The 10,889-nt window shown below is 41.9% G+C and overlaps 1 non-coding gene across 1 annotated transcript; it reads right to left on the reverse strand.

Annotated features, from left to right (window-relative positions):
• Positions 1 to 4,771: 4,771 nt before the first annotated feature.
• Positions 4,772 to 4,843, reverse strand: trnam-cau (transfer RNA methionine (anticodon CAU)). The gene has a single exon. It is a non-coding gene; the product is annotated as a tRNA-Met (tRNA).
• Between the last annotated feature and the right edge of the window lie 6,046 nt (positions 4,844 to 10,889).

A 10,889-nucleotide genomic window follows, 5' to 3' on the forward strand; every position in this document is an offset into this window, starting at 1 on the left:
CGTTAATGTGCTTAATAATAGAGAATGAGTGACAGGCGTCAGGCTGCACGGTGGTGCAGTGGTTAGGTTCCAGGTTTAAGTCCTGGCTCAGGCACGAGATCTTTCTCTTTGGAGTTTGCATGTTCTCCCTGTGCCTGCGTGGGTTCTCTCCAGGTACTCCAGCTTCTTCCCACCGTCCAAAGGCATACAATTGGGGACTAGGCTGATTGATACTCTAAATTGACTGTAGGTATGAATGAGAGTGTGAATGGTTGTTTGTCTCTATATTGTTGGCCCTGCCATGGACTGGCGACCTGTCCAGGGTGAACCCCGCCTCTCGACCGTAGGCGCGAGGATAGACTCCAGGCCCCCTCCGACCCTGAACGGGAATAAATGGAAGACAATGCATGGATGGATGGAGTGTAAGGTGCGTTCAGAGTGGAGTGCAGTACGACAGCTGGGCCAGTCAGTGGGGCTTTTGTTGGCACTGTCTACCTATTTGCGGTATCTGTGCTCTGCCAGCCGAGGTCGTGCTTCACCACCAATTTTCTAGGGTGTCTGAATGGTGTCACCGTGTTTAGGTTGTCGGAGAAGGACATAGCGGTAGGTCGTAGTAGTAGGACGAAGGTTGCCACTTGGCTATTCGGACACAGCAATTGTCTTTGATGTCCCAACAAAATGAAGAAATGCACTGAGAAATTGATGTGAGATTGATCTTAGAATTCTTCCTTCAAAGACAAAAATCTGAGATCAAAGGTTGAAGTTCCCTGAGTTTCAATTTTAGCTCAAACACTCTTTAAGGTTCTATGTTCTGCCACCTGTCATCAGGAGACCCAGTAGAAACCTCCGCAGTTCTGCTGATGACACACAGCTGTACGTCGCTGTGTCTCCTGAGGACTCAGGACCAGTTGATGTCCTTTTACCTGCATTTAGAGATCCAGTCATGGATGCAGAGACTCTTTCCAGCTCCACCACAACAAAACTGAGGTTTTCATTATTGGTCCTGAAGCTCCCAGAGAGAAACTGAGAGCAAAACTACAAAAACGAGCACTGTGGTTTCAGAGAGGAAACATCAGTATAATTTGTTTGTCCAAAAACATCAAATTTAATTGAGCTCAAGCTTGGTTACCAGGACAACTTCTGCTGGTTGCTAGTTGGTTATTGGTGTCGTCATTGCGGTGTGTCCAAGTGCTACCTTTTGAGCCGGTGTTATGCCAAGTCGACGTAGCATTCGATGATGATCTTTAACTCTTGTGATCATGGAAAAGATGTTTTGATCGTTTGCCCATCCCTAATTTCCATGGACATTTGGTATCCTATTATCCGTCTGTTAGCAACTGCCTTTCTAAAAACACACACAAGCTTCAAAATTCATGAGTCTGGTATTTTCTGAGGTGTTGATGTCATGAAACAAAACGTGAAAGTTGGCTTTGGTTTGGTTCCCTGCCTACAAAAATGTATCAACTTTGAGAAGACAGAACTGGATGCTGGAACGGGAAATATTTGTCGAACATCTCCAGACCAAGACAGAAAGTTATTTTTTCAGATTTGTGATGTTCCATACAGTTTTTCTATCGCTGTTCCTCAAATAGTCACCTTTTTAAAGAACATTAAATCACTGTCTTATTTTATTCAGGGTTATCACATACAAAAAGAAAACAGTGGACTGCAGAAGAAATCCAGGCAGTGGAAAAAACCCTCGTGGACTACATCATGAAAAAACGCATTGGTGCTTCAAAGCATGAGACTGTGAGGAAAAGATAAACTTTGACCATGGACATTTGCTTTCACAAAGCTGGATGTTTTTTCAGTCGTTAGTGATTTATCTTAATGTTAAATGATGATGATTGATTCTTCTAGAATCATCTGAACAAACCCTCCCTCAACATCATGAAGCAAAACATATTCTGCCTTCATCTGACAGGATGAGTTTCTTTTCCCAGTGATTCCATTGATAAAGTGAAAAGCTGAGTTCTTCAGACTGGTCTGATAGGATCAACGACTGTTGGCTCTGGAGTGGAAACAGCAACCTGTCAGAAAACATGAGTCAGATCAAAGTCAGGATGAAAGCAAGAGCCTCCAGATCAAAGTCAGTATTCATGATGATGTCATCAGGGCTTTGATAGTGTATCTATTTGTACCTAGAATTCTGTCTTTGATCTCAAAAGGACATGAAAGAAACAATAATAAGTATATAAGAGCACATACAGCTTCATGAGAAAACACTTGAACTGTTTTACAGTCGAATTTGTTTGAAACAGTTTACAACACTTAGTGACAGGATTTAAGTGTGGAAGATAATTTTTTTTGTATTTTCAATTGAATCCTAACTAAACTGGGGATGAGCGGTTTTAGGTAGTTCATATTCTAATATACAGAGGAAGTCTTGTCATTCCCTTTTGGAAAAAAAGAGAAAATTATGTGAAGCTCCTGGCCCCAGCTCCAGATGGTAGAGACAGATAAGAGAGAGACGAGGAAGCAAAGAAGTGTTCTGATCCTCTTCAGTGCTCTGGTGTTGTTGAGTTCTTCTCAGCTACGTCATGAAGACGTGCTGGCAGTGGGCGCTGGTGGAAGTTTGCAGCACTCACTGGAAAGTCCTGAGGTTCGTCCCATTCTGAAGCAGCAGCTGCTCCAAGCCAGACGACTCTTTGACTCTCTTGTGTAGGAGTGAACAACAAAATCAAAATAAAGAATTGTTACTGTTTCCCAGGAGCACATTCCTCTTGTTCTGATACAAAAACTCATCAGCTTCTATCATGTAGTTACAGAAATGTTGATGACACACTGGGATGTTTGGTTTGAATGCTGGCACTGTCAAGTGTCAGTTCATGATTTTGCAGAAAATCCAACATGGTGGAGAAGTGGTCAGCACTGTCCCCTTACAGCAAGAAGGTTCTGGGTTTGAGTCCCAGCTCCAGCCCAGGGTCTTTCTGTGTGAGTCTGCATGTTCTCCCTGTGCCTGTGTGGGTTCTCTCTGGTACTTCAGCTTCCTCCCACAGTCCAAAGACATCAAGAGGGGATGAGGTGTCATAGCGGAAAAAGGTGGATGAGAGGAATCAGAAGACTGAGTGTCAGGTGCCAGATGGGGGCCCTTTTTATTCTTAGCAATGAACCCTATGAGCAATGCAGTCAGAGATGTCTTCCAATGACACAGAAGATGATATACATTTTTATACTGATTTCAAGTTTTGTGTATGTGTGTGTGTTTGTGTGACGTGATGGAAGTTACACTATGTTCAAGGACCAGAAAGTAATTGGACTGAAACGTCGGCACAGGTCTCATTCTGCCACAGAGGTTCATCCAGACTCTAAATTGACCGTAGGCATGACTGGGAGAGCTAATGGTTGTCTGTCTATATGTGTTGGTCCTGCCATGGACTGATGACCCATCCAGGATAAACCCCGCCTCTCACCTGAAGGCTGCTGGGATAGGCTCCACCCCCCAAGAACCATTGCAGATAATCAGTATCGACATGGAAATTGATCAGTTAGGTTGAATCAAAAACACCTACATAAATTTCCATCCATCCATTGTCTTCCACTTATTCCTACTTTAAGGGTCACAGGGGGCTGGAGCCTATCCCAGCATCAATGGGCGAGAGGCGAGGTTCACCCTGGACAGGTCGCCAGTCCATCGCAGGGCCAACATATGGAGACAAACAACCATTCACACTCACATTCATACCTACGGTCAATTTCAAGTCTCCTAGTCCTCGTCCCCAATTGCATGAATTTGGACGGTGGGAAGAAGCTGGCGTACCTGGAGAGAACCCACGCAGGCACGGGGAGAACATGCAGACTCACACAGAAAGATCCCACGCCTGAGCTTGAACCCACAACCTTCTTGCTGTGAGGCCACAGTGCTAACCACTGCACCACTGTGCAGCCTTTATTTAATTTATATATTTATATATATATATATATATACCTATTTTATATGTATATATGTATATATATGTATATATATGTATATATGTATATATATACATATATATACATATATATGTATATATGTATATATGTATGTATATATGTATATATATGTATATATGTATAAATATGTATATATATGTGTATATATATGTATATATATGTATATATATGTATATATATGTATATATAAGTATATATATCTACATACATATATATACATACATATATATATATATATATACATACATACATACATATATATATATATATATATATATATATATATATACATACATACATACATATGTGTATATATATATGTGTATATATATATATATATATAAAATAGGGCTGCACGGTGGTGCAGTGGTTAGCACTGTGGCCTCACAGCAAGACGGTTCTGGGTTTGAGTCCCGGCTCGGGCACAGGATCTTTCTGTGTGGAGTTTGCATGTTCTCCCCGTGTCTGCATGGGTTCCCTCCGGGTGCTCCGGCTTCCTCCCACAGTCCAAAAACATGCAATTGGGGACTAGGCTGATTGAATACTCTAAATTGACCATAGGTATGAATGTGAGTGTGAATGGTTGTTAGTCTCTCTATGTTGGCCCTGCGATGGACTGGCGACCTGTCCAGGGTGTACCCTGGGATAGGCTCCAGCCCCCCCGCGACCCTTAATATGTAGGAATAAGCGGAAGATGGTGGTGGATGGATATATAAAATAAACTTTTGCTTCAGTCAAAAGTAGACTGTTATGAACACTCAGAATGTTTTGTGGTTCTGCAGGAAGACCAGTTTCTTTTCCACCCTGTTTTAACAGATAAACATCTCTAAACATTCAGGTTTATTTTGTTCTTTTCATTTAGCAGAGGATGGTTTTGATCCATCGACCTCTGGGTTATGGGCCCAGCACGCTTCCGCTGCGCCACTCTGCTCTAACATTTGTTGAACAGGCTTTGCTTTAGGAGTGCAGGATTGAGACAAGAACAGGAATTTGAGTCTTGAATGTTTCACCACTTGTCTCTGAAGCAGGAGGTCTTGAAACAGGGACTGACCTGACACCAGCTCCCTCATGGAACAATGGTTCATTCATTCATCGCTGCCAGTCGGCCTCAAAACACACAAAACACCAATTAATTCCAGTCTCTTGGAGCCTAAAATGAAACTCCATCACACACGGTGGCTCTGCTGTGGCTCACACAGGTGAGTGAGGCTTAGCGCTCCAGTCTGCTCTGTGGAGTCATCAGACATCTGCACCACTCAGAGATTTGGTTGGTCTCTTTGAAAAAATGCCAACAAACTAAAATCCTTTTGAATCCAGGAAGTTTTTGTTTCACTCTCATCCACGTCCCATGAAACAGAGAACCTACTCATTCATTCAGCTTCTGTGACAGCGTCCTACCCAGCTCACTTTGAGTCCATTTTTTAAAACTTGTGTGAAGAAACACACAAACCAGAACATAAAAAACATGGAAATATCTTTCAGCATCTGATCATACAATATCACTGTCTTGTTTTTTTGTATGTTCTATTAATCAGATTGAATCATCAATGGATGTTATAGGAGGTGTGTCTGTTTCTGGTGAAGCCTGTTTGGTCTGGGGGGGTTAAGATGGTGGGGGCTGTTTCAGCTCTGGTGGTGAAGGCTTTGGTGATCATTTTCAAATCAATACTGATGAAGGAAATTGGACAGCAGTTACACTTAAAAAAGGGTAGCCCAAATATCAGATATAAAAACTAAATTTCAGACAAAAATTAATTAACCTAGTAAAATTAATTGTCCATGCAGCAAGTTAATTTTACTTGGTAATAAATCTTGAAATAAGATTTTTAAAATCTAGAAAAAAGTTGTTCCAGGTAAGCGTCCAAAAGGGTTTAAATAAGCGGAAAATGCTCATTTTTAGATCAAATTACTTGAAATCAAACTTGACGCTGCCCAATAATAAGTGAAAAATACTAAATATGAGCAAATAATTCTTTATTTAAATTTTCTTATTTGTAGCAAACCAAGGTTTAAAAACAAGAAAAACAACACTAATTTAAGTAAAGATTGCTCAGTCCAGTACGATTTCACTGTGTCTTGATGTCAGTTGGTTTGTCTTGAAATAAATCTAAATCCATGTTAAAACTAAGCCCAAAAACTTAAAACCAGATTTGATTCTAAGCTTATCCATCTTGACTGATCTACTGAAATCACAACCAGGACTGCATGTATGATGAGCCTCACCATTTATTCAACTGCAGGAGGAATACTGGACAAGACCATGCACAGTTTCTCGCCAAGTCAGGAGGAAAACAAACTCCTGCAAACCCTAACGTGCAGAACTGTCCTGACAAAAACGCTCCTTGGCACCTATTTTTCAATTAATGATTTCCATTCAGTGACTGCTTTCTTGTTTGCACGAGTGGCATCTTGATCATGGATGGCGTCACCAACTGCCTCCGTTTGAATGACAGAGAGGAGTGTTGCCACACATTTTGGGTATGTCAAGTGCAAAGTGTAGTAGTATGCCATCAACACCAACAGTCCTTCCCAAAAATCCTCCTGGGGGAAGGTGGTCACTGGCATGTTTCCCACCACAACAATGCAGACTGTTCTGTCAAAGAGCAGCACCGGTGAGGAGAGAGGCTGCTTTTGGAGGTACAGCACAGGGTCCTCACCTGGCTGTAGTAGAATGAAGAGGACAACATGGTGAAGAGTTTGAACATAAGTAGTGCTGTGCATCAAAACTGCTTCAAAGAGGTTGCAACAGACGAATGGCATAAAGACTGCTCTCAACAGTTTACAATGCTCAAACAGATGTACTGTTGGAATAGAAGAAATAAAGAGGAATTAGTTCACAAGAAGAAAAAATGGAGTGCGCTGCACTGGGTCGGAAAAAGTGTCAAGCGGAAAAAAAAATCACTCTTCAAGGACGGGGTAAAATATCACAGATGAAAAGGGAAGAAGGGTCTGAGGCGCTGTGATTTTTTTTAAATCCAGTTTTTAAACATGGGGTGGGTAACATTAAATGTCAAAGTGTTTCCGCTCACTGAGGAGCCTTCATCAGGACGTGAGGCAAACATTACAGGTGCAGTGATCATCAGTGGTTGGGTCATGTGACCAGGGAACATGATCAATAGATAATAAGATAAATAAATTATGTAAAGCTAAATTAATTATATATTAGTCAATAGAAAGTAGAACACATTTTGTCATACCAATAAGTAAGAAACATGAAAATCAAAATCACAACCAAAAATAGAAACAATCTTAATAGAAAGAATAAAAAAGAAACCAAAGGACCGACACAACATTCCTCACCTTGAAGGACAGCGTCACTGGCATTTCCATGCTGCTTTGGTGGTGGAGTTGGTGAAGGGAAAAGTGATGGGAGTACATTGAAGAGGGCGATAGTGAAATCCACTGTGGAACAGAGACATGGCACTGATTGGAGTGGTTTGAACATGGTTGACTTAACAATAGATGTGGTATGTGGAACAGCAACTTACCTCCATGGACCATGTCCATCGTTAACTTGCATGATTTTTCAGACTTTTTCAAATCTGTTCCAAATGTACCTCAAATTCATATTTTTCAAGTTTTTGATATTCTCATGTACATGGGAGTGGACAAATATGTCTTCTGTAATTGCAAGAGTCCAAAACAAGGACAAATACTGTCCAGAATATTCTCCAGAGTAACCTCAGAGATACTGCATGCTCCCAAAATATAAAACTTAACATGGCAAACCCAAGTGGTGGCTGCGCAGGTGGTGAGGCCCCGCTGTGGCTGTTACCCCCCCCCCCATCCCTCATTAAAAGATACAGATACAAATGCTAACGCTGTTTAGCCAATCAGCTAATCCATGTAAAATACTGGACTTACCTTCTAACACCGACCGTATGGTGTCATCTAACTCGTCCATGTCAGGTTAACAGCCTTAACATGCAGTGCCTGACAAAAATCAGTAGTTAACGTTAGCAAAACTTGATAATGGCTAATGATAATGCGAGCTAGCTTGCTGACCAGCAGCCCCCGTGGCGGCTGACTGAAGAGCAGTTATAAGTCTTAGTAACAACGTCTTCCTAAAATGTTGTTTGTACAGGATAATCGACCAATTTAGAAAATATTACCAACCTTGAATTGTTGTTAGTCGTTCATATTAAAAAAAAGTTTCTGGTCTCTTTCGGAGAGGGGAAATCGCTTCACTGCAAATGACTGACATCAAGAACGTGAAGGACACGCACTGAAAATGCGCATGCGTAGAATATACTTTATTTTAAAAAATATTCTTCAAAAAAGCGTTTTACACATCTTACATTTTTATCATCTAAATCAATTTATTAAGATGCAGTGTTTAATAGAGTGATTTAACATTGAAATAGTTACTACAAAATAATTGCTTAACTATCCCATCAGGCCTCGGGGCTCAAGAGGAAGAAGTAGGCGACAGCGCCCAAGTAGTGCACAATGGTGGTGTGGAGATGCACAATCTGTCTCGTTTTTGTTGCTTTAAGTGTCAAGGTGCTCCTCAGCCACATAAATGCAAATGCAATGCGATATTGTAAGATTGTACTGTAAAATCAAGGACTAAAATTAAGTAAATAACTTTTAAAACGAGCAAAATTATCGATCACGTCTAAAAATAAGATTTTAAATCTTGGGAAGTGCCACAAAATTTGCAGTGTAGAAGGGAGAGTTGGTTCTTTGTTAGATGTCAGTATTTAGTGATATACTGGCAATATTCATGAATGTAGGAATTGTGGATGTAGTTCTTATTTCTCAGGTTACTGTGTGAAATAGCAGTGAACGAGTGTCAGAAATGATCATCATATTTTGCTGGGAACCATTTAGTCCACATGACCACATGATCTATGTCCACATGATCTATGTCCATGTGATCTATGTCCACATGACCACATTATCAATGTCCACATGGGGTTATGGTCAGGTAGCCCATCGTGTTCTCAGTCATGACTGTGGGCCTTTTTTTGACACCTTCTTCATTTTTGCAGCATGATCTTTAATTTCAGATTCAGATTCACTTTTTTCATTGTAACTCGTACAATGAAAAGTTAAGGTGCAGGCTCATAAAAAATCTAAAAAAGTGACAAAAGCAATATAAAACAAAGTGATGAACAATATACAGACTTAAGAAGTCTCGGAAAGTCATTTACGTAAACATGGTTTACAGGGGTTGAGACGTGGGTGCGAAACCATGTAAAATTGCATTGACAGTGGATATTTTAAAGAGGTAGTGACAGTTGCATGGCATCGATATATTGCACTTATTTAGTAATGGAAGAAGCATTTATGGCTCTGACAGCAGTTGGAAAGAAACTGTTCCTCAGTCTGTTTGTCCTGGTTTGCATGGCCCTGTACTGTCTGCCTGATGGCAGTGGCTCAAACAGTGAATGTCCCGGATGGAAAGAGTCCTTCAGGATGGTTTTGTCTCTCCTGAGGCAGTAGGAGCTGTGTGACCTACACACAAGGAAAATAAAATGTGATAAAATAAAATCATTACCAATAAAAGATGGCTCTTAGATTCCACACACAACCCTTTGAAAGTGAGTGACTAAACTGACTAGCAGGAAGTATTTTAATAGTAATCAAGTCAGACAGAACCAACCTGTGCAAACACATACTAACAGGTTTTTTTGACAATCTTGCTGTGTAATGTACTGGAGTACTTGACACCTGTATGGTGGCTGGTAAATTATTGAGGGAGGAAAGATGCTCTTCATGATGAGTGGGAGTGGCTACTGGCTCAGGGTCATGCTGACATGAGCATCAATCAGAATGAAAAGCAATGAACTTCATGAAGTTTTGTCAAACACCTTTCATGTTGGGGTGTGGGCCATCAGATCTGTGAAGGACAGGATCGGTCCAAAAAAACAGTCAAAGTTGCTGATAAAACCAGAACCAGTTGCAGTCCAGAAGTCTTTCAGCCATTCATGCAGACCGTAAAGACGGCTGAAATGCTCCCTGTATTTGGAAGAAGCAGGGATGGGGCCAGAAGAAACACAGAATTGAAATTACAAGAGACTGGAGTTGGTCATGAAGTGTGATTGGCTGCCTCTTCATGATGTCATCAGTGCACACCTGTATAATCAGAATGTGAGCTGAGGGGTGGAGATCGATGAGTATTGGGGACAGTTTGATAACGTCCACAACTTTGGCACCAGGAAGACAGTCAGTGAAAGCACCTGGGAGTTCAACAGACCTGATGATTGAATCACCAACGACAAGGATTTCAGCCACCATCGTAAACAGAGAGTTCAGATGAGAGAGAAAACCTGCTGTCAGCCTCACCAGCGAGGGCAGTGGCAGAGGCAGCAGAGTTGAATGAAGCAGTATCAACCGGCAAGTCTCAGCTAGAGGTGATGTCACCACTGGCTTTAGTCATAACCAGTGCTCCACCTAGCAGCAGGGACTATGGTGAAGGACCAGTAGAAGCACTCTCAGAGTACGAGACAGCAAGAGGAGAGAGACAATCACAGCATTTCCCATGGGAAACCATTGGATCCACTCAGGACGGGCTGCTCCAGAGAGGTCGAGGCACCCGTAGCCACTGGGTCAGGGAGCTCTTTGAGCAAAGTAGTTTGACACCTGAAGAAGGACATCTGGAGAGAATTGAGGAAAAGAAATCCGCCTCCCCTTTTCCACAACTGACGTACGCAGGAGAGGATGGACATCAGATGAGCCGAGAGCAACACTATTTGCTGGATTCTCAGAGCTGCGGGGCCATCCAGGTGCAGCGCGTCCAGCCAGGAGACAAACAGGGACTGCTGCTTGAGGAGATCATCCAGGAGGCTCTCGATGGTGTGGAGTTGGGATCTCAGACTGGACAGCTCTGGATGCTTATCTGTCCAACCAGCCGTCACATCACCTCCTGAAGTCAAGGCTCCTCTTGACCAGGTTCTGGATGGTGATTCAGCAGGAGACGGGAACGTAATCAATGTTGAATGAATTTAAAAGCTGCCATCAACCTGCAGGAT

This window comes from Aulostomus chinensis, chromosome 15, assembly GCF_037954235.1.
Source record: "Aulostomus chinensis isolate RoL2024-O1b breed Wild chromosome 15, RoL_Achi_v1.0, whole genome shotgun sequence".
In the NCBI taxonomy this organism is placed as follows: domain Eukaryota; kingdom Metazoa; phylum Chordata; class Actinopteri; order Syngnathiformes; family Aulostomidae; genus Aulostomus; species Aulostomus chinensis.